The sequence below is a fragment of the Alligator mississippiensis genome, chromosome 6, assembly GCF_030867095.1.
Source record: "Alligator mississippiensis isolate rAllMis1 chromosome 6, rAllMis1, whole genome shotgun sequence".
NCBI lineage: Eukaryota > Metazoa > Chordata > Crocodylia > Alligatoridae > Alligator > Alligator mississippiensis.
In genome coordinates this window covers 8,755,989-8,777,392 of record NC_081829.1, presented here as the reverse complement: position 1 = coordinate 8,777,392, position 21,404 = coordinate 8,755,989, and the positions used below count along the sequence as shown (strand labels likewise).

The window sequence follows — 21,404 nt, the reverse complement described above, 5'->3', positions numbered from 1 at the left end:
CAGATTTCTTTCCCCACCTACCCGTTGGTTCCCAATCTAAGCAGGGGCCGGGTGATTAAGATTTTTCTTCTAAAGCACTTAAATGTCAAAACTGGAATCCCGCTCCTGATGAATAGCCGTCACCTCTCACATCCCTGGCAGGCAGCTAGCGCACAGGCACCCTGAGCGGCCTCCTGGCTGTTTGTTTTCAGAAGTGTGTTAGAGTGACCTCAATATAGTAAGTGACCAAGGCACTTCTAATCCCCTCTTTTAATTGATTACTCTCGGCCCAAACCCTGATGCCTCCAGGCTATGGGGATGGGGGGACCCACCCTCTATAGATTAGCACCCTTTAGTTTACAGATCAGCCACTTTTTCAGTCCTTTGCCCTGCAGCAATGCATGAAAATAACACTAATCTCATTAAGGACAGAAGGGAGCCCTTCAAAGTTTATTAATAATGGAAACAGACAGGGAGAGAGCCTGGCTTAAGTGTTGTTCTCCACTGTTCTGTTTCAGATTTCAAAGCTGGAGGAAAGAGCAGGGGCTTTTTGAGTTCCTGGATTTTGCCAAGGGGAAGGATTTATCCTCCTCCCCCTCTCCTATTCTTTAGAAAGTAGAATCTGGAGCTAACAGAAGCTGTCCGGTGTATAAACCCAGGCCCAGACCCTATAGGGTGGCGTAGTGGGGGGTGCAGCATCAAAGCATGGTGCAGGTTACTGATTGAAGAGTTTGGGAACCCAGGCCAGTGGAAAAGCTAGAGCTGCTTGGTGCAATGAGGGGTGCTTGAAAGATGCGCATGCTGAGCTGGATCACAAGGCCTCTGACTCAATGGTACCAGGATGCAGGTTGAAGGAAGAGGGCAATTGTGGGGCAAGAGCACTGGACTGAGACTTAAGAGACCAAGTTTGTTCCATGGCTTTACTACAGACTCCTGGTGTGACCCTGGCCAAGTCTCAGCATCGTCACCTGTCCCAGTGCTACCCTGTGTTCCAGGAGACCTAGTGCTCTCCATCGCCACCCCCAGATCCTGGGGTGGTGCATCACCACCCCAGATCCTGGGGTGTCATCCCCTACAGGAGAGCCTGAGCTTTCATCTAAAAAATACTCTAGCCTCCTGGCTCCCTAGAATGGGCAAACATGATCCCCAGAGGCTCAGAAGCCAGAATGAAAATAAAAGCCCCATTATTTTTTTAATTGGCAAGGTATTTGCTGCATGGCAAGGTGACTTATCAAAGTCACCTCATCTCATCATGCCATTAACTCCTACTGGCAGTATTCAGATAATAGTTTGTGCATCCTATTTAGATTGCAGACTCCTCAGGACAGAGGCCTTTTAGGTCTTTGAACAGTCCAATGAAGAAAGAGGCCTCTACTACTATAATACAAATTAATGCTAATAATGCAGCAAGGTGGACTCATCCTGTCGAGCAACCGAGGCCCCCAATATGCTGCAACTCCTACCATCCTTATAGACCTGCAAAGCCAGAATAACCTTGCCTGATGTGCATGGATGAGATTAAATGTCCCTGAACTGCCTAACCAAAGCCTTGAGAAAGTGAGAGATACTCAAGGAATTGGCAGGTGGCAGCTTCCTCCACAAACACCTAAGTCTGGCAGAATTGCCCATCCTCCACGCAGATTAGCATCTGCAAGACAGTGATCACAGCCATCCCTCTGCTTCTTCCCCATGCCTAGCCTACTACCGAGAGCAGCTCAACCCCTACTGCCTGGGTACTATGGCTTAATCAACAAAAGCTTGATACAGCCTCTGTGCCTCCTATTTATATCTCCCCCTTCCCTCCTAGGCCAGTCAATGCCTGCTGTAAGCTGCACAGCTGCTGCCACTTGGCCATCCAGCTGGATTGTAGTTTTTAACCTAGCATCCCAGCACTGGTGTTAACAGGAGTTTCTTGGTATGTTGCTGTCAGGCCTATATCTCTTGCCTATGATATAAGTGGTCTTATACTGTCCACAGAAGCTCCTTCTCAGTATCTCATGCTGACTAGGGTTTTAGTATCAGCAATGGATTAATTAGACAGCTGTAAATCAGGGGAGGGGAAGAAAGACAGCCTGAAACTTGGGTCAGCTCACCTTGCTGGTTCATTTCTTGCACCTCCTGTTTCTGCTGCGGAGGCAAAGCTCAGACTGCTCTGCAGTGCTGTTTGCAGCCTCGAATCACCCATTTAAACCTCTGCAAAGTCAATACAGACCTCCAAAATAGATATGTTATCATCTGGGTGAGAGTCTTTCCGACAAATCCATGCCTCCCGATGTGTTTTTTGGACACTAAGAATCTGATGATCATTTTTTGTCCTCGGAAGAGTAGAACTGCATTTTTTTCATATCCTCTTAGGTTGGGTTAGCAGGTTTTTGCTATCCCCAACCTCAGAGGCAACTGTGTTTCAGCCCTGCCCCAGAGGCAACTGTGTTTCAGCCCAGGGAGATAGGCACAAATCACTTTTGAGGCTGAAAGTTGCTCTATAAATGTGAGATGCCGTGGGTATTACGAGGAAGGAAGCTTCCTGGGTGGAACATCTGGCCTGTGCCAAACGGGGATGTACAAGACTTCTCTCGGGAGTAAAATATTTTTCCCAGTGTCATTTCTAGACCAGCTAGGTGTGCCCAAAGCTCCTGCCTCCTCCTCCTCTGTGTCCCAGAGATGCAGCAGATCAGTTTGCTTCTGCCGCGCAGAACGGACAAGGGCAGTGGGAGCTGGGGAGTCTAGTTCTCCCCCATGTGCCATGCAGCCTGGCTCTGGGGGGATCTCTCTCTCTCCCCCATAAGCTCTAACCAGTTTGGGTTGTGGGGCAGGGCCAAGCCAGGAGCTTCTCTGAAGACCTGCTAGCCAGGGCCCCCTTCAGAACAAGGCATAGGTACTTGGAGAGAGGATTTTATCCCCCCACGCCAGTGCTTTAGCAGGGTGTGCAAGGACACAGGAAAGGGGGTTAAGTAGGTACCATGATCCCCGTTTTTGGGTCTGGGAAAGCTGAGGCACAGGGCTGGGGGGAAAAAACCTCAGAGCCACACTCTGGGCTAATGGCAGATGGAGCGGGCGTGAGAACGCAGGACTCCAGACCCTCCTTGGGTGGTCCAGGGAGCAGACTGCCTACTCGCCGCTTGTTTCAGCTCTGCCACTGACTTTATCTGTGACCTTGGGCATATCATGTCTCCTTCTTGTCCTGCAGTTTGCCCTCTGTGGGATGGGGAGACATAAACACCTTTGTCAAGTGCTTTCAGATCTATGGATTAAAGGCTCTAAAGATCTATAAAAGCACTAAGTGGGGCTCTTAGGGGGACAGAGGAAGCAGTTTATGAGAGATTGTGCCATTTTTTTTAGGCTGCCGGAGTCCCCACAACAAAGGGCTGTGTGTTTTTTAAACATATTCTGCGCAAAACATTTCAAAGCTGGGATGCGTTTTAAGGGATGATCCTTGATTTATTACCTGACTTCAAAAGGGGCAAGATGATCCAAATGCTTTAACGATAGCCCAGCTCCCTCTGTGATTCATCTTCCTGAGGGAATGAGAGGCTGGAGTTTGAGAGCTGAACTTTGTGGCTGGAGTTTCCAAAGAGACCTAAGGGATCTGTGTACCTATGTCCCCTAATTCCCTTGGACTTCACTTGCAAGAACTCTCTGATATATGTTTCCTCAGGCTGAGATGGTGAATTGGCCTTTAATATATTGTCTGGCCCAGACTTGAATCTGAAGGACCGATGACACCCCCTTTTTATCGGTGAGGAAACTGAGGCACAGTGTAGTTTTGTGACACACAGGACATCTGCATTAGCGAGGGGAGTCAAAATCACATACCCAGAGTTTTAGTTCAGTGCTTTAAACACTAAACTGTCTTTCCCCCACAAAACAAAGGGTGGTACATAATGTGGACATTTCCCTCTAGAAACAAGAGACCTCTCAATGACACTGAAAAGCAATCCCTTTAGAAGCGAAGTAGCTCCTTACATACAACATAAACTGTGGGACAGCCTGTCACAAAGCTGTCATTGAAGCAAGGTGCTCAGAAAGATTTGAGACATTCAGAAGACTACAGAGAGCACCATGTATAAGTAAAAATGGGTGCATCACCTTGGGAAAGGAGCATCCTGGTACAGTTGTTGTCAGCATCTCTGGTGCTTCAGTGTCCGTTTTGTGCCTCAAAGGTGGATCCAGGTATGTCAGGGCTAAATTATTGTTTATTTCCTCTCTAGACATATAAATGGTGCAGTTCTCTAATCTTTGGATCAGCCAAGCTTTAAGTCATCTTTTTGCATAATGCAAAAGGAAGAATAGGATATGTTAGACCTGGAAGTCAATCCCAGGTGTGGAACTAGCCTACAGAACGGGACTAAGACTGTCTTCTGTTCTCTACTTTGAACGTGACTTTATATCCCCCCCCCCAGCAGAGCTTTGCTTTTCTGGATAACTGGGGAAATAGATGTCATCGTTGTAAAGATGTTTCCTCCATGCACCGTGCAAGGGATGGGTAATCGGCCTCCATTAGCAAATAACATCTTTCCTATCATTCCCCTGCTGCTTGATGTGCTTAAGATGGTTCATATTTGCCCCATCAGTGGTCACTGCACAAGAACAAAACACGGGCAAAGCAACGGAGAACCAGTCCTAGAGCCTCCAGCCTGCTTTACCCAAGAAAGTTGTGCCAGGCTAGCTAGTGGGCTTCTGAAGAGATTTTGTGAAACCTGTGATTAGCTGCTGAGGAATCAATTTATTCTAAGCAGGAGGGAGCCATGCTTAAGCCAAAGTATGAGTGTCTACATGGGGGCTTCCACTAAATTGCTTTAAAATTAATTTCAGCTACTGATGTTCCCTTTTACTCCTCCCACAGCCTTGAAAGCTCCTGGGTGGCAGCCAGTGTTGCCCTGACTGCTTTGTCTCGCAAGCAGCTTGGGATGTGAGTGTGTCTCCACGCTCCATACAGCAACACTGCTTCCCAAGGGAGTAATGACTTGATAATACAGGGGCAGGAAGACAAGGGCAAAGCAATAACTGGTGATGGTGGCTATCTGGGACATTTTGAGGGTTGTTATATCAAGATCAGTCTACTACAAATGCTCCATTCAAAGGCTGAAACTCTCACCTCTCTAGCCTCTTAAGGAATGCTTAAGGGGGTTTGTTCCGACCTTAGTGTGTCTCACTTGGCATGTCTACATGTGCATTTACTGTGCAGTAATTTACTGCACAGTAAGCGGTTTTTACACCCGTGTCTACATGTGCAGGCATTACAATGTAGTAATGCTGTGTGTGGACTGACTTTGGACTAAAGTTAATCCCAAGTCAGTCCACACACACAGGGTTACTGCACAGTAAGGCATCTGTACATGCATTACTGTGCAGTAACCACTCAGGAGTAAATTTGCTACCTGCATCATAATGGGAATTAAGGACAACAAGAAGTCCTTCTTTAGGCACATAGGGAGCAGGAGGGAAACAAATGGGAGTGGGGGGCCATTGCTCAACAACTCAGGAGAGCTGGTTACTGGTACCCAGGAGAAAGCTGAACTCCTGAATGACTACTTTGCCTCTGTCTTTCACCGGACCAAGGGGAAAACCATGCCAGATAGAGTACAGCATGAGCACAGTAGGAATAATTTCCTTCCTACTATCACCATTGAATTGGTGTATGATCAATTAAAAAAATTAGACATATACAAGTCAGCAGGACCAGATGTTCTTCAAGTAAGAGTGCCGAAGGAGCTGACCGAAGTCACTGCGGAGCCCCTGGTGAAATTCTTCCACAACTCATGGTGCTCTGGAGAAGTCCCTGAGGACTGGAAGAGGGCCAATGTTGTGCCCATCCACAAGAAGGGCAGGAGGGAGACCCTGGGTAACTATAGGACAATCAGCCTAACTTCCATCCTGAGGAAAAGCCTAGAAAAGTTCATCAAGGAGTCTACCTGCAATAAGCTTGCAGAAGGTAAGATCCTGAATGACAGCCAGCATGGCTTCATTGCGGGCAGGTCTTGCCTTACCAACCTCATCTCCTTCTATGACCAGGTAACTCGCCACCTGGACACGAGAGAGCAGGTTGACATTGTATACCTTGACTTCCAAAAGGCCTTTGATCTAGTATCCCACAATGTCCTCTTGAGAAAATTGGAGGATTGTGGGCTTAACTCCAAGACAGCCACGTGGGTGCGAAACTGGCTACAGGATAGGACCCCAAGCGTCATAGTGAATGGATCTGTGTCATCCTGGCAGCGGTGTCCCACAGGGATTGATGCTCAGTTCAGTACTTTTCAAAATCTTTATTAATGATTTGGATGTGGGGGGAAGAGCTCACTGGCCAAGTTCGCAGACAACACCAAGTGATGGGGGAGCATGGTCACGCTTGAAGATAGGCTACAGAGTGATGCAGGAAGACCTAGACAGGCTGGCAAGTTGGATGGGTTGGAATCTGATGAAGTTCAACGTTGAGAAATGTAAAGTGCTCCACCTCGGGACGAGCAACCCTCAACATGCCTACAGGCTTGGCAGCACCAAACTGACCAGCACCACGAATGAAAGGGACCTGGGGGTAATAACAGACCACAGTATGAATATGAGCTGGCAGTGCGATGCTGTAGCCAGCAGGGCAAATAATACTCTGGCATGCATCAATGAATGCATCTCCATCAAAACCAAGGAGGTGATTCTTCTGCTCTACTCAGCACTGGTGAGACCGCAGCTGGAGGATTGCATCCAGTTCTGGGCACCACACTTTAACAAGGACATGGACAAGTTTGAGAGAGTCCCGAGAAGAGCCACCCATATGATAAGAGTCTTAAAAAGCAAGCCATATGAGGAAAGGCTGAGGGACCTGGGACTCTTCAGCCTGGGGGAAAGAAGGCTGAGAGAGGACCTGGTAGCTGCTGACCACTACATCAGGGGAGTACATCAAGGGCTCGGTGAGCAACTGTTCACCCAGGCACCCAAGAAGAAAACCAGGAGTAATGGCCACAAACTCCTGGAAGACTGTTTCAGGCTTTACACTAGGAAAAATTTCTTCACATTCAGGGTGTCCAGACTGTGGAATAAGCTCCCTCCAAAGATGGTGCAATCACCTACCCTGGAGATCTTCAAGAGGAGACTGGACAGTCACCTTGCTGGGGTCACCTGACCTTCAGTTATCTTTCCTGCTTGGTGCAGGGGGACTGGACCTGATGATTTTCCGGGGTTCCTTCCAGCCCCACAATCTATGAATCTATGAATGGCACATGCAATTCAGCTTCTCCCAAGGAGCAGTGCCAGGCTCCCCTCGCTGCTGAAGACTGCTGAGAGGCCGAGCTGAGCTCTTGGGAGCTCTCAAGGGCTTGGGGTCAGTCCTGTTGGTTTCAGCTGGCCTCCCCACTGGTGATGATGGTGAGCTTAAAGCACAGGAAGGGATTCCTAGTTCACTTATTTTGGGCTAGAGTTGGGCACTGAATGTAACATTCACACAAGGGTGAAATAGCCATGGAGCAAAGGTCGGCATGAAGTCCAAGCTCATCTGAAGTCCCATTTTAAGACTTAAGCACTATTTAAATCTGGGCTGATGTGGGATAAAAGTAGTGGCTGTGCCTTGCATTGACCTCTCTGCAAAGGGACAAATGTTGTCTCCTCCGTATAGAAGGACCCTGTATTTCCCCCACCTACATCCTCCATTAGGATTTGAAAGGGGGCTTAGGTAGAGCCCATGGACATACCCACTAGCAGGGATGTGTGTTAAACCATGGGAGTAACGCCTCCATGTCTAATAGTTCTTCACCCAGCCTGGTTGGGGGAGTCAAACAAGGAAGGAGGGGGTGGGAGTTGGAAGGGAGGATGAGAGAGAGGGAGGGAGAGTCCCAGGCTGCGATCCCTCCAGGCCTAACCTAATCACCAGTGCTCTGCATTATTACCCTGCCTAACGCGGCATGCTTTTAAATAAAATATGCAAAGATTTCTCAAATTATTTCCCCAGGGGCGAGTGCGTTTTCTATCTTCGCTCGTGCATGTTAATCTGAAAAATGCAAATTCCGCACATACACACCCATCTGTTGGGGCCTGGCCATTTATTAACTTTTTTTAAATGTAAAATTTTTCTTCCTTCTTTCATATATATATATATATATATGAAAAAGCAATGAGTTTTGTTATCTCCTCCTCCTTTCTTTATTTCATTTAGCGAAAACAGTTTTTAATGGCTAAAAAAATAATAAAATGGCCCCGAGGTGGCAAGGATTACGCCTCACTCGACGCTAGAGTTTTAATCAGAGCTTGGTCTTCTTAGAGATTATGGCTGCATGAATGCCTGGCCTGTTTAAGGAGGGAATTCTAATATTTAAAGAGAGAAAAATTTGGGGCAGGGGGCTTTGATTTCCTGGCTCAATGCCAAGTACTGTTCACATGCCAAAATTGTGCGTTGTCTTCCTTTGGCTTAAGTATGTCAGCAACACCTATCTCGTTGCCTGTGAGTAGTCATCCTCCAACTGAAGGCTGCTAACCTTTGTAACGTTTGTGCAGGGCCTATCACGATGGGGCACAGGTCCATGGCGAGGGTCCCATGATGCTAGTCATACAAATAATCAGTCTGATAACAATGAAGTTGGTCAAGAGAGTAACCCAGGATAGTGGGTAACCCTGTATAGTGGCGTCCCTCAAGAGCTGGCCGGCACAAAAGTGTTATTTGTTGGCTACTGACTTTGTACTAACAGACACAGCTTTTCCTGCCCAGGCATCAGAGGTTCACATTCTTGAGTCTACAAGACATGACTTCCCAGGGAGGTTAACCCCACATGTGTAATTTCACTGGGACCTGTACTGAGACACAAGAAAATGTCCCAACTTGAATGCAGAGAGGGCAGACTTGAAACCTTCAAAGCTCTTGGGCAATTTCCGATATTTAATGTGTGGTTAACTTAGCTCAAGGAGTCTTTAAAAATGAAACGCTCTAACAATTGGGAAAATCCTAATTGTTCTTTGCGTTCAAAAAGTCGCCATTTCCCATTGCTGATGGACACTGTTTTGGAAGAAGAGATGAAGGCGGGTCCAGCAAGTAGAACAGCAGCATAGGTCTTGGGAGATCAGGGAGGTCACGTCCCATCTCACCACCCATTCCTTTACCTCTCTATGCCTCAGCTCTCCATCTGTAAAATGGGGATAAGAGCTCTGCTCTGCCTCACAGATAAGTTGTGAAAAATGGGCCAATAATAATAACACCCATGATGGGTAGAAGAGTAGTCCTGAGAATTTCTCATATATGTTATGGGATTATGAGGCATGCAGGTGCTATGAAGGACAAAGTGACTTAATAAATCCTTACGTCTCAACACTGGCCCTTCCTATGCCCCCTCATTGAAGTAGGTGTTATTAGCTGCCTTTCTACAGGGGTATATATAAAGGCAGCCAGAGATGAAGCCACCCACCCAAGGCCACACGCATCACCTGCTCCCCAGTAACTGCCTGTGTGCCCGCCTTTACCCTACAAGAGAAGAAAAGCTAAACTGCGGTAGCTTGGTCCCCACTAGAAGAGGAGGACGTGATCACAGTTTAGCTTCAGCTACTACTTTGTGGTGAACAGTTTGTCCACCCATCCCCAAACTCTTCTAGGCTGTTGATTTCAATGACCTCAAGCCTAGACCCTCCTGCCTCTCACCTAGGCCTGAATTCCTCCCTCAGTCGCATCCTGATGCCTTGCATTGACTCCTTTCCAAGCACAGAATTTGTGCTTGGAAAGGAGTCCCAAAATTCATCATTTCCAACAATGCACTCCCCAACATCCAGCAAAAGCCGTCTCCCTTCAACAGCTGAAATACATCTCTAATTATGACAACAAGGGCAAGGAAACTGCCGCCTGAGGATACGTGCGCTGTAAAAGTGAGGTCAATTTGGAGGTATCGGTTGTAGCCACATTGGTCTAAGGACACAGGCAGACAAGATAAATCTGATATCTTTTATTAGACCAGCTCAAATAGTTGGAAAGATTCTTCTTTGCAAGCTTTCAGGTATAAATACCTTTCATCAGGCTGAGGAAACATCTGCAGTTGGTGTGTGTGCTGTACCTAGAAGGAATGAATAGGTCAATTTGGCAGCCTTTTTTCCTATATTTGGCATGAACATCAAACCCTGATCATTAAGAAAGGGGAGTCTAGTTCAGATATATCTGGGCATAGGTCACACCTTATATCAAAGGGGAAAGATGATGCATTTAATCTGCAGCTGTACTGTAAAACTCCAATCTTAACTGTCACTGTGCTGTATACTCTGGCCATGACGACGTTTGTAGTGACAGCGTGGAAAGAGCTCAGGTCTTCCCTCCTCCCAAGTCCAACCTGCTATTGCTTGAGCTAAAGCAGAACCTCTGCGAGCGATGGAGGGTTTAGGACAACGGTTCTCAACCTTTTCAGACTCGAGGCACCTCTTTATAGCTCTACAGAATTTAGTGGCACCCCATTTCACAAACTATTTTCACTTGTTTTTTGATGACAGAAAAATAATAGATCCCCTTTTCTGTTGCAGGGAACTCAGAAAGGCCACAAAAAGTCGGAATGCTTTTCACCCGGTGGAGTCCTACTTGAAATCTCTGGGTTTATCTTGTGAATCACATGTCGGCATTTGCACATCTAACAGTGCCGATATTGCGCAGCACCCCGCAGCACGTTGAAAAGGCTCTCACTGAACACCGGGGTGCCACAGGAACCTGGCTGGGAATGACTGGTTTAGGACAAGGAGTCGAATGGCGCTGACTGCGTTCCATAAAGAACAATGGTGTGCACGTGTATCAGTCAAGGGAAGGGTTTTTGAACCCGAAAAACCCTTGCTTAATAACTATTCTCCAACTATTTGGGTTGGTCTAATAAAAAATATCAAATTCACCCAAGGAACCTTGTCTGCCTATGTATCAGTCACGCATTCAAAATAGCTGCATGCATGTCGTGCATGAGATCTGCGAGGGGATGAGGGTCTGGGGGAGGTTGCATAGGAGAGGAGAGAAATATGAAGGACGCCCGCAAGCAGCGTTCACCACCATCCCCCAAACTCCGTCTTTAGGGTCCCTCTGAAATGCTATTAAAATAGAAAGGGGGGGGGGGGGGGAAGCACCCTCCTCTTTTCGATGACAAGAACCTAATCTGACAGAGTTCAGCACATTGAATATAATTGGCAGCCTTTGCTCAGGAGAGGCCCACAAACAAACTTGCTCACAGACCAAATTATATCTCATCCCATGCCTCCAGGTTACGGTGGCTGAGGTTGCCGTGGGGGTAGGTAAATGGGTGGGGGGGTAACCGGGACCTCAGCATCCTGGATTGGACCGGAGCGATGGGCCTGGCTCTGGGCGCCTTCGGGAACATCAGCATTCACCTGAGTAATGAGACAAAAAATGGGGAAAAACACACATGAAAAGGGAAAGAAAAAAACTCTTAGGAAATAAGATCAAAGTCCTGTGTTCAGCAATGTTGTCCCGCAGCTAAACAGAAACCTAGATAGCCTTAATTGTGGCAGCCGTATGCCGCTTTCAGCACAGACTGAGGAAACAATGCTCAGGCCATGCAAAAGCAAAGCAGGAGGAAAGGCGGACTTTTGCATGAGGGGTCTTGGCCATCATGGTGCTTTGAGACCCACAATGGGGGTGAGTTACAGGGAGGGGAGAAATGTAACCAGCAGATGGGCACCTCTCTAGTTGTCTAGTGCTCGAATGTAACTAGCTAATGGGCACCTTTCTTATTGGCATCAAGTGGCAAGTAGGCAAGGTGGGTGCTAGCATCATGATGTACATCTGCTAAGTGGGTCCTCGCTGTGCTACCAGCCCCCTTCCCGTAGACAAGATCACTTGCCGTGGACCTTCCATCCTCTCCAAATTCCAGCACAGGGGGTGCATTCGCACCCATGGCGTAACTCTCTCCATGCTAACATCCACATGAAATGGAAATAGGCACCAAGTTAAAATGACTGGGTAGAATGAAGAATAGGCCAGGATGATCCTGGAGACTCATTCATGTAGGCAGAAGCAAGCACTGAGGCTGGATTTCTCTTTGTTGGTTTTTGTGGCTTCATGGACACCAGTTCTCAGCGGGCCCAGATTGCTCCGAGATGGCATAAAGACAAACACAAATTCATCACTGTTCTGGACCTGTGCAGCCATTGGCTTCCATGCCAAGTGGGTACAAAGTGTGAAAGGGAACCAGCTGCTGCACAAACCCCAAATGGAAACATCGCTCTCAATGCTCACTTGCACCAGTGCAATTTTGCTTGAATGCCAGGCGGAAATTTTTGTGCACTTAAAAGACATCTTTTGGTTTGTGTGTGGGGTGTTAGCTGATGCGGGGAACCCGTTGTGCAGCTCTGGCTGCAAGCCCTTTAATTCTGTACGATATAAATGAGCCCCCCACTCTGCCAGCATCCAGAATAAACAGGTTTTATTACCTCCTGTCGCAGAACGTGTGCTCCAGGGCCCAGGCTGGAATACAAAACACCCAGCTAAGAGTTTAAAGTGGAGTGAGTCTGTTCTGATTGGACTTTGTTCCTCCTCAGCTCAGCTGCAGTGACCTTGTGACCTGTATCTGCAGTTCTCCGGGATGGGAAGGCATTCGCTGGCTTGGGTGCCTCTGGGCAAGGTAATTCTGTGTGGGCTGATTATCACTCGAAAGGAGCACAGAGGTCTGCATGGCAAGCAGGTGTTTACCTGCCCTGAGTACTTGAAATGCTAGTTATCTTCTGCCTCACGTCAGCCTCATTCCCTCATCTGTAATGTTGAATAAGTACTTGGGAGTTGGGTTTGTCAGGAGAGGAGGCACAGAATTTTTTCATTAATTGGGTGAGCGCTCAGCTCAGTCTGAGTTGGCTCAGACATCTCAATATGCCCAGGTGCCTCCCTGTGGGTGTACATAGATTGTGTGCACATGGTGTGTACCCAATATACATGGGTACGCTGCCTGATATACATGATCTAGATCTAGACTGTATGGATGGAGGTATGTTGTCAGGATACAGGCAGGACCCATCTAAGTGGAGATGTACATAGGGAAATGAAACTAGAAGGGGCCTCCTAGGCCATTGTGTCCAGCCCTCTGGCTTCCATTAACTAAAGGAACCATCAAAATCACCATGTCAGACCTTTATCTATAACTATAAGGACCAATTGCCAAAACACCAAGAACACTCTATAACAGGGGTTCCCCTGGGAGTATGCAAGACATCTCTGGGGGGTACGCGAGAGAAATTAGGTATGTATTGTGTATTATGGCAGATTTAATTTTCATTATGAGAATAATGGGAATTTAAGGTGTTAAAATATAAAACATATGCTGGTAGAGATATGCAGACAGCTGGTAAATCTGGAAGAGGAGATGCAATAAGAAAAAGTTTGGGAACCTCTGCTCTACATGCCATAGGTAAAAAAAAGCAGAGGAGATTAGGTTACTATCAGTGGAGTGCTACTGCAATGACACGGAAGTAGCCAGCCAATGTTACAATCAGGAGATCGTAGGGAAAGAACTATGGATCACTGTATAGATGTGTCTGTGTAATCCCATATGATATATAGGATATGGTCTGGGCATTCACATCGGGCATGCTCACAATTCCAGAACTTCACAGAGGTTGTCCAATTGCCCGTGACAAATGCTTTTCATCTCAAAATGTCCTTTTTCCTTTTAAAAGGCACATTTTCATATACATATATGCCCTTGACATTTGTTCACTTTTTGAATTAAAAGCTGAAAAAGCCTCCCCAAAATCATTTAAACATTTGTTGTTTCTCCTCTTTCTATTCCCACTCTCATTTTGTCATGGGCAAATAAGCAAAATGGAAAAAGGGAGAGGAAAGGAAACAAAGAAACTGAAACAAGGGGTTTGGGGTTTTTTTATTGAAATATATTATTTTCCTCAAAAATGTAGGCAAAAGAACATCTAAAAAGAATACATTTCTCTCAAAACCTTATTGGCAGTTTTGGCCATCTCTAAATTTTAGCATGAACGTTTCTATGTTAGTAACTTGATACTTACCTTTACATATACATCAACACATGTATACATATGTAAAAATGTGTGTGCACATGTATTCTTTTATCTATGTTAATTAATCTAACACAGAATGTGTAACATCACAAGATGCATACATATGTGTGTAATATGTACATGTATGGATATATATATATATGTATGTATGCATGTAAGATATATATGTATAATATACATATATCTTTATGGATTCTGAAATCTTTTTAAGTCATTTGCAGATTTGATTGCTTGAGCTTTATATATATGGCATTAGTTTTCTCAGAGATGGCCATGAACATGTTTTCTCTAGGCTGATGATTTTCTGATGTCTGATCAGTTCTATATGGATTCAGCAACCTTATGGAAAGTCTTCGTTTACCTGTCCAACAAAATTGACCCTGGGGTCCAAATTTACACTGATATCTCAATGCCTTAATACAACAGCCAATTCAAGTCTTTATATCTAACTTCAACGATTTATGATTAACTTCTGGAATAGGGCCAGGCTTTAAGTGAGAACAGGCCCATGTCTAAAAGATTCATTCTCAGTTCCTTGCCCAAACTATGATACACAGCATTGCAGCGAGTTACTGCACTGCACACCAGAGGTGGCTGCAATTTGGTAGCTGAATAAACTGATCACTGTAAACACGGTTTCTCATTTGCCTTGGGGTCTTTAAAGATGCAATGCTCCATAAGAACAGGAAGTACTACTCTTACCTTTCAGTGCCTGGATGTCTCACTGCCCTCAACACCAAGGCATTTCTGAGGATGGTTCTGTCTGCTTTTGCTCTCTTCCCTGAGTTGCATTGTGTAGCCTCAGCTGGAATTATGAGCAGGAAAAAGGGAAGGAGACGGCTGGCTTGGAACCTTTTGCATTAAATATAGTTTTATTAAATAGCTTCCTCTAGACATCTGAAAGAGAAAATCCAGATAAAAATCATAGCCAAGTACTTGGATATGGTACTGATTAGAGAATAAGATATCCATGAGAAATGGTTATAAAGAAGATGGAAAAGGATCTGCTAAGAGCCACTGGGAGAGGACACCCCCCCCTTGTTAAGTAGCAAGGGCACTTGAGACCAGAAACTCTCTCATCATCTCACATTTAATTGTCTTCAGGAGGAATAAAAAAAAACCCAGCGCCAGCTTTTGGGCCTTAGATGTGTCTGTGCGGGGAAGTTGCACGGCTGTGTTTATGTGTATACGTTGGATTGCTGATGTTGCTCGTGAATGGGTCTGCTTGTCAGGATACAAGTATGTGCATTTGTGCATGTGTGTTTGTGCAAGAAAGGATAGGGTTGTGCCTGTGGGAATATGCAGGTCTCTTTGTATGTGAATGAAGTATGAGTTCCATGGATGCCTGTAGAAGTGGGAGGCAGCTGTGCATGCCACATTACTTGCTATACAGAGCACACGCAGCATTGTGATCTGTCCAGTGAAGGCAGAGACCAGGTCACAGCATGTGATTGTGTTACACTGTAGAGCAATAGCTTATGCAGGAGACCCTTAACACACCAGGGTGTAATGTAGGATATTTTGCTAGCTTCAGTGATTCTGGAGTGAAAGTTTCTATCTAATGGTGGTTTTTAGATTCAAGGTACTCCTTGATGGATTCCAGGCACCCCTCAATAAACCGACGGCACTCTTGGCGAATGTCAGCTCTTAGTTTTCACACTTTTTTGACTACAGAAAAATAATAGAGCAGTTTTTTTTCCATTGCAAAGAACTCAGCAAGACCTCAACAAGTCAGAATGGTTTTAACCCTATGGCTTCCTGTTTGCAATCTCTAGGTATATCTTGTGAATCATGTTTGCACATCTAACAGTGCTAACATTGTGCAGCACCCTACAGCACCCCTGAAGGGATCTCAAGGCACCCCAGGGTGCTACAGTTGAGCATCATCATTGCTTTAACACCTGCACTTAGCTGGCAGCAGCGATGTCTGTATGTACCCAGCGACTGATGTATTCCACTGTGTGAATCTGGCTGCAAGAACATGTGTGTATTGTTATATCTACACACATCACTGCACATGCAAATTACAACTGGATTTTTTGGCTATGCGAAGAACCGACAGCCTGCACTGGCCTTTGGAAAACCTGGTGTACTTATGAAAATACTCAGCATACAGCAGAGCTGTCCTGGCAGGCTATTTATTGCCATTTTTCCTGTCTCGGAGCGGAATCTGTGGGCACTGTGATAAATGAGGCAACAGGTTTGCCTGGTCTTGCTGGCAGTTTCTTCAGGTAACTTGCTATCTTCCTCTAAAATGCAGCTGTGCAACTGCTTCCAGACACATGCCTCAATGAAAATGCCTCTGGAGTCCTCCCTCAGCCCCAAACCAAATTGAGGTCCTTGGCCTGGAGTCTGGAAGTCACCCCTGGCTGGGGGCTGCTGTTATTGAGTTGAATCTTGTTCCAGAATAATGCTGCACGTGCTCCAGCCTGAGCCACAGGCAAAGCTTCTTCCTCAGTCCTTGCCCATCCTCAAAACTGAACTGTTCCCACCTCAGGGCCCAGATGCCAGCTCCCGCTTCCTTTCCATTCAGAGCAGAGTCCAATGAACCCACCTGCCCCAATGATTCAGGAGTGATTCCCCACAGCCCCCGGAGGGCTCTAACAGCAGCTAACTAAAGAAACCTGCTCCCTTTCTCCCCCAGCTGTTACAGCCCCTGATCAACCTTTCCATCCATAAGCAGCTGACTCGGCTGCCGCTGGTACAGACTACCTTTCCTCCTTCACCAGCAGTAGAAGTACAACCCAACGGTCAGTGGACGCATTTACACGTTCATTGATGCACCTTAGATACTGCGCATTTGGTTCAATACTTCCTTAATAAAGTACTAACTAAATGCCCAGTACCTAAAGTTACTGCGCAGTAGCACCGGCAAACGGTTATTTAGTGACGCTTACTGTGCATCAGCTTAATAACACTGAGCAGTAGGCTATTAGCACGGTTTTTGCTGTGACACGCTACTGTGCAGTGTTATTAGGGTAATGTGCAGTAAGCATCTTGTGTAGACGTGCCCAGTGTGTATGTGTCCTTGGACACACAGAGGCTATGAGTCTTATTTAGCCTGTGGTTCCTTAGCGCTGGCTGCTGTGATGCATACTGGCCACCCTGGGGGCCTAATTCTGCTCCTGTTACAGTAGTTATCACCAAAGAGCACGACATAAGCTATGAGAGTTGGGCTGCTGGATCTTGATATCAAGGTGTGGATGCTCGTGTGTAGATTGACCAGACCCAAGAAGGGTTGAGCTCGGTCCATCTTCTCTGCCCTTAAGAAGATGTCCCTGACAGAGAAGGAGTGAGGATAATCAGCCAAGAGATCAGAGTGCCAGACAGGAAAAATCAGAAATGCTAACACCTCTCCATTACCCCAAGATCTACTACCCCATCATTGGAAAAGCATCATAACACATTTGGTTGGACCAGAACACCCTACCTGCTGCCACAGAGCAGAATAATGATGCTGGCCCTTTAAAAGCAAGGCTGGGAGTCCTTTTTTTTTCTTGTTAAAAGATGTCTGCGAGGGGAGCTGCCAATCTGAAAAATGATCCTTTCTTTTTTCCATTTTCTTCGTTCTTTCCTTCTAGCTTGTGCTCATCTGTTCAGGTGAACCGCAGGCACATTCATTAAATCTTTGTCTTTGACACCTCAGCTGCTTTGGAGCCCTGGGCTTCTCGTTCTCTTTCCTTTCTGGGTTTTTTTTTTCCCGTTCCCCCATCTCTAAGCTCGCCTGATCAGCACACTAAAAGGCTGCAAGAGAAAGCAGCAGAATAGTTAACTAAGCATAACTTTAACTCCAACTTGCTGAGTGGCCAGTTTTATATGTATTGATATAAACACAGAGAAGTGGAGGGAGGGGAGGAAGATTGGCTTGTCAGGAATGTGGGTTTCATTTCCCTAGCCCAGTTGCAAATCTCTCTCTCACACACACACACACACACACACACACACACACACACACATTATGTAGCTAAGCACAACGGGGACATCCCAGTCATCTCTATTCTGGCACTAGCAGGGTATACCTCACTGCCAGTTGCCATTGCCATGACCCCACTTTGGAGTGGCAAAAAGTGCATTCAGTGCTCACAAGAGTGAGGGTCTTGTTACTGGAAATGGCTCAGAACAAATGCACTGTCCCAACCACCTTGGTATTTGGGAGACCTTCAAAATGGGGTTCTGCGGCTGAATTTTGCAATGGGATGGAACCAAACCACCCCTATATCTGGGGCATTTATAAACTGAACGAAGACCTAAATTGTGTGGCTTCTGCCCATCTAAACTGATATCATTGACATGGACTAGATATATTGAGGTCAATCTTTAGGCAAGCTCCTTTCTTCCTCCCTCCTAGCTGAGAGGCACGCTGTTTTCCTGGAGTTCCTCCCCAGCGTGAGGCAGCCAGACATTTTCCATGACCGTGCAGCAAGTTCCTGTGTTGTGGGCCATGTGGTTACATGTCCTTTAATTCAGACCACAGTGTAAAAATCAATTCAGCTCCAGACTTCAAAGCAACAAGAATCAACTGGAGCTGAGCAAAGGGCTCACTTTGGTGTTTGGGGTCCCTTAGTTGAAATCAAGCTGATAAAATCTTGACCTTTGAGCGCTGATCTCTGGATCACTCTTTGTTCTCCCAAGCCACACATCTGCATCCATACACACTTATATACTCAGATGCTTCCCAAAGAAACACTTGCACAAAGCCTCCAGTACTCAGACACCCTACACATGCCATAGCCCATAGACATCCTTACCTAGGCATACTCACAGAGTTCCCAAACACAAACCCTGATGCACCCTCAGGCGTATGCCCATCCCCACACACAACCTCTCCTTTCAAGCACTATAGTTTGGCTCTGGGGAATCTAACAGGACAAAGGCAGAGGCCAAAGTCTAGCGTGAAGGAGGGAGAGTGACAAAAAACTCGAGTCCGAAGGCACCCATTGCTCAGCTCAGGAGCATCAAACACCCCATTGGGATCTATAACAGTAGCAGGTGGTCAGCCATTCTGACTATCAGGCCTCAGCTGTTACCAGGTGGGCATTCAAAATGTAACACATGCTTTTGAACATTTTGGCCTGCATGTCAAAGCATCGGGTATATTTGGTGCGAGCCAGCATAGCCTGGCTATACAGTCATCTACCGGCCGGTCAGGCTCACTAGGTTCTGGGAAGTTGTGCAGTTCCTCTGAATTGGTTGGGGTGGATAATGTAATGTCATGATTCAGTTTGTAGCTGCATAAAATACAGACGCAGGGGGAACAAGGGCATCTGGCAGAGGCATGGGCTCACTAACTCTCTCAAACCAAACCTGCTATGCAGCCAGAAGCACCGTGAACCCTGAAAGGTTTTATGGGTGTACAGAATATGTGTGTGCACCTGCATGTCTTTATGTCCTTTATGACTATAAAGAAGTATATATGATGCATGTATGGACAGCATGTATGGGGAGGATGGGTTGGGGTCCTGGTGCATGTGCTAAAGAGCGATATGTGTTGTACATGTGTTAGATGGTGTGCATTTGATGAACCTGATGGGGTGGCATACTTGGGTGTTACAAGAGCATATTCACATGATAAGCATAAGGGCTGGATGGTAGATGAGTGTGAGGAGTGTGGTACAAATGTGTATGTGTGTGGAAGAGAGAGATGCGCCTGTGTGATGTGTGTACACATACCATCCAACATGTACATCATATTAATAGGGTCCTCTTAGGCATTATTTAATTATTTTCCTGTTAGATCCCTGCTGGGAGAAAAATGCAGACATACCAAAGGCTTTAGCAAAAGAAGAGAAACAAGATATTATCTGGGGTGCGATCTTTCCCAGAGCTCCCAGCCTGCAGAGGTGTAAGATTATTTTAAGAACTTTGGAAAGACATCTATAAACTGACTTCCTTAGATTTTAGGACTAGAATATGCAAGGGTAAAGGGTGTAGTTATATGTGTGCAAAGTGCCACCCACCTGCAAAACTAGCTTGAGGATGGCTATTAGGAACACCAGTCCCATTGCCTCTCATTGGGACTTCTGTTCACAAAGGGCCAGACCCTATTCCTCCTATTAGGTGCCTAAGGGCAGGTCTACCCTACCTGAAAAGCATCAACCTTTGTAACACGTCATCATGTTACGCTTAAGAGTAAGTCACAAAGAAGCAGCGAGGAGGAAGAGGACCTATCCACTTTTGCATTCATTATTTTTCTGTGATTTGAGCAGGATAGAAAAGAAGCACACGTTGATGCAAAGGCCCTTTGCATTCCTAATAGGTGGAAAAGAACATGGTCCAGCATGCTTTTGGCCATATCACCCTAATGGTCTGATCTGGAGCTCTGGAAATACTTTGTAACAGACAATTTATACATATCAGTTTTGCCTCTGCAAATTTCCTGCTACTTTTTCATATTTCTTTTTTACAGGTAATGTAATGGCTTGAATTAAAACAGAAGCTGATTTGACAGGGCACATAGGTCATAGGGTGTCATTTCTGATCTCTGATTGGATGAGCACAGCTCTTAGAATTCAAGTTCTGATGAAAACGCTCAGAATTTTGCATATGAAATTTAATTCTGCAATGTCTGCTTTATATTTAGTCTTGCATCAAACTCTTTGGCTAGAACGTTCATAGAATGCAAATCCAAGAGTCCAAAATGCAGGGGGGAGTACAGTATCTCTTACTTTTGTTTAAAGTGGCTGCGTCTACACAAGACGATTACTGTGCAGTAGCTCGTTACTACTGCGCAGTAGCGTCACCGAGCACAACTCATGACACGATGCTACTGCGCAGTAGTAATGAGCTATTGTGCAGTAAGTGTCACTAGGCAACTGTGCCAGGATACTACCTTTAGTGCTTGATTATGTAAATACTAAATGACTGCGCAGTAACAACTGCGCAATGGGTGTCTCGTGTAGACGCACTCAGTAAGAAGCAAATGAATATTTGGGGATCTGGGGGAGAAATGCATCAGTTTAGGGCTGAAATAGAGGGTGTAGATCCAAGTTAGAAATCCAGCAATAAATAAAGCTATGAAGTGGCAGAGCTGGGGGAGTGAGGGGAATATCTTGGGACTGGAATAGCCATGGTGGGGGAAGGTCTATGGGATAAAACTGAGCTGTACAACACAGTCTCACAGTTAAAATTGTTCAGTATTTACCTGCACCTGGGTTGTTTCTGCAGCCTTTATTATAAAATAGCCACAAAAAATGATCCCCCAAACCAAAGCCCGGGTGCCAATCCCATCATATCAAATTGCAGAAGGCGGTTTCATTCCTGGATGTTGGCACTGGCAATTTTTGCCTCTTCTGCCCTGCACATACAGGGACACTGAGAGCACGCTAGAGTCGCAGAAGGCGGAGCTGCCTTCCCCTGCCGCCCTGGGAGCTGATGCTAGAACAGAGGAAGCTTCCTGGGCATGCACCAGGCGAAAGGGCTGCAACAGCAGATAGCATGCGAAGTGAAAGACAGGC

The 21,404-nt window shown here is 46.1% G+C and overlaps 1 long non-coding RNA gene across 1 annotated transcript; it reads right to left on the bottom strand.

The window, feature by feature from the left end:
- Nucleotides 1-9,872: 9,872 nt before the first annotated feature.
- Nucleotides 9,873-17,701, bottom strand: LOC106739766 (uncharacterized). Its single transcript, XR_002090479.2, has 3 exons — nucleotides 17,381-17,701; nucleotides 14,653-14,847; nucleotides 9,873-11,295 (listed from the first exon to the last, which is right to left on the bottom strand). It is a non-coding gene; the product is annotated as an uncharacterized LOC106739766 (long non-coding RNA).
- Between the last annotated feature and the right edge of the window lie 3,703 nt (nucleotides 17,702-21,404).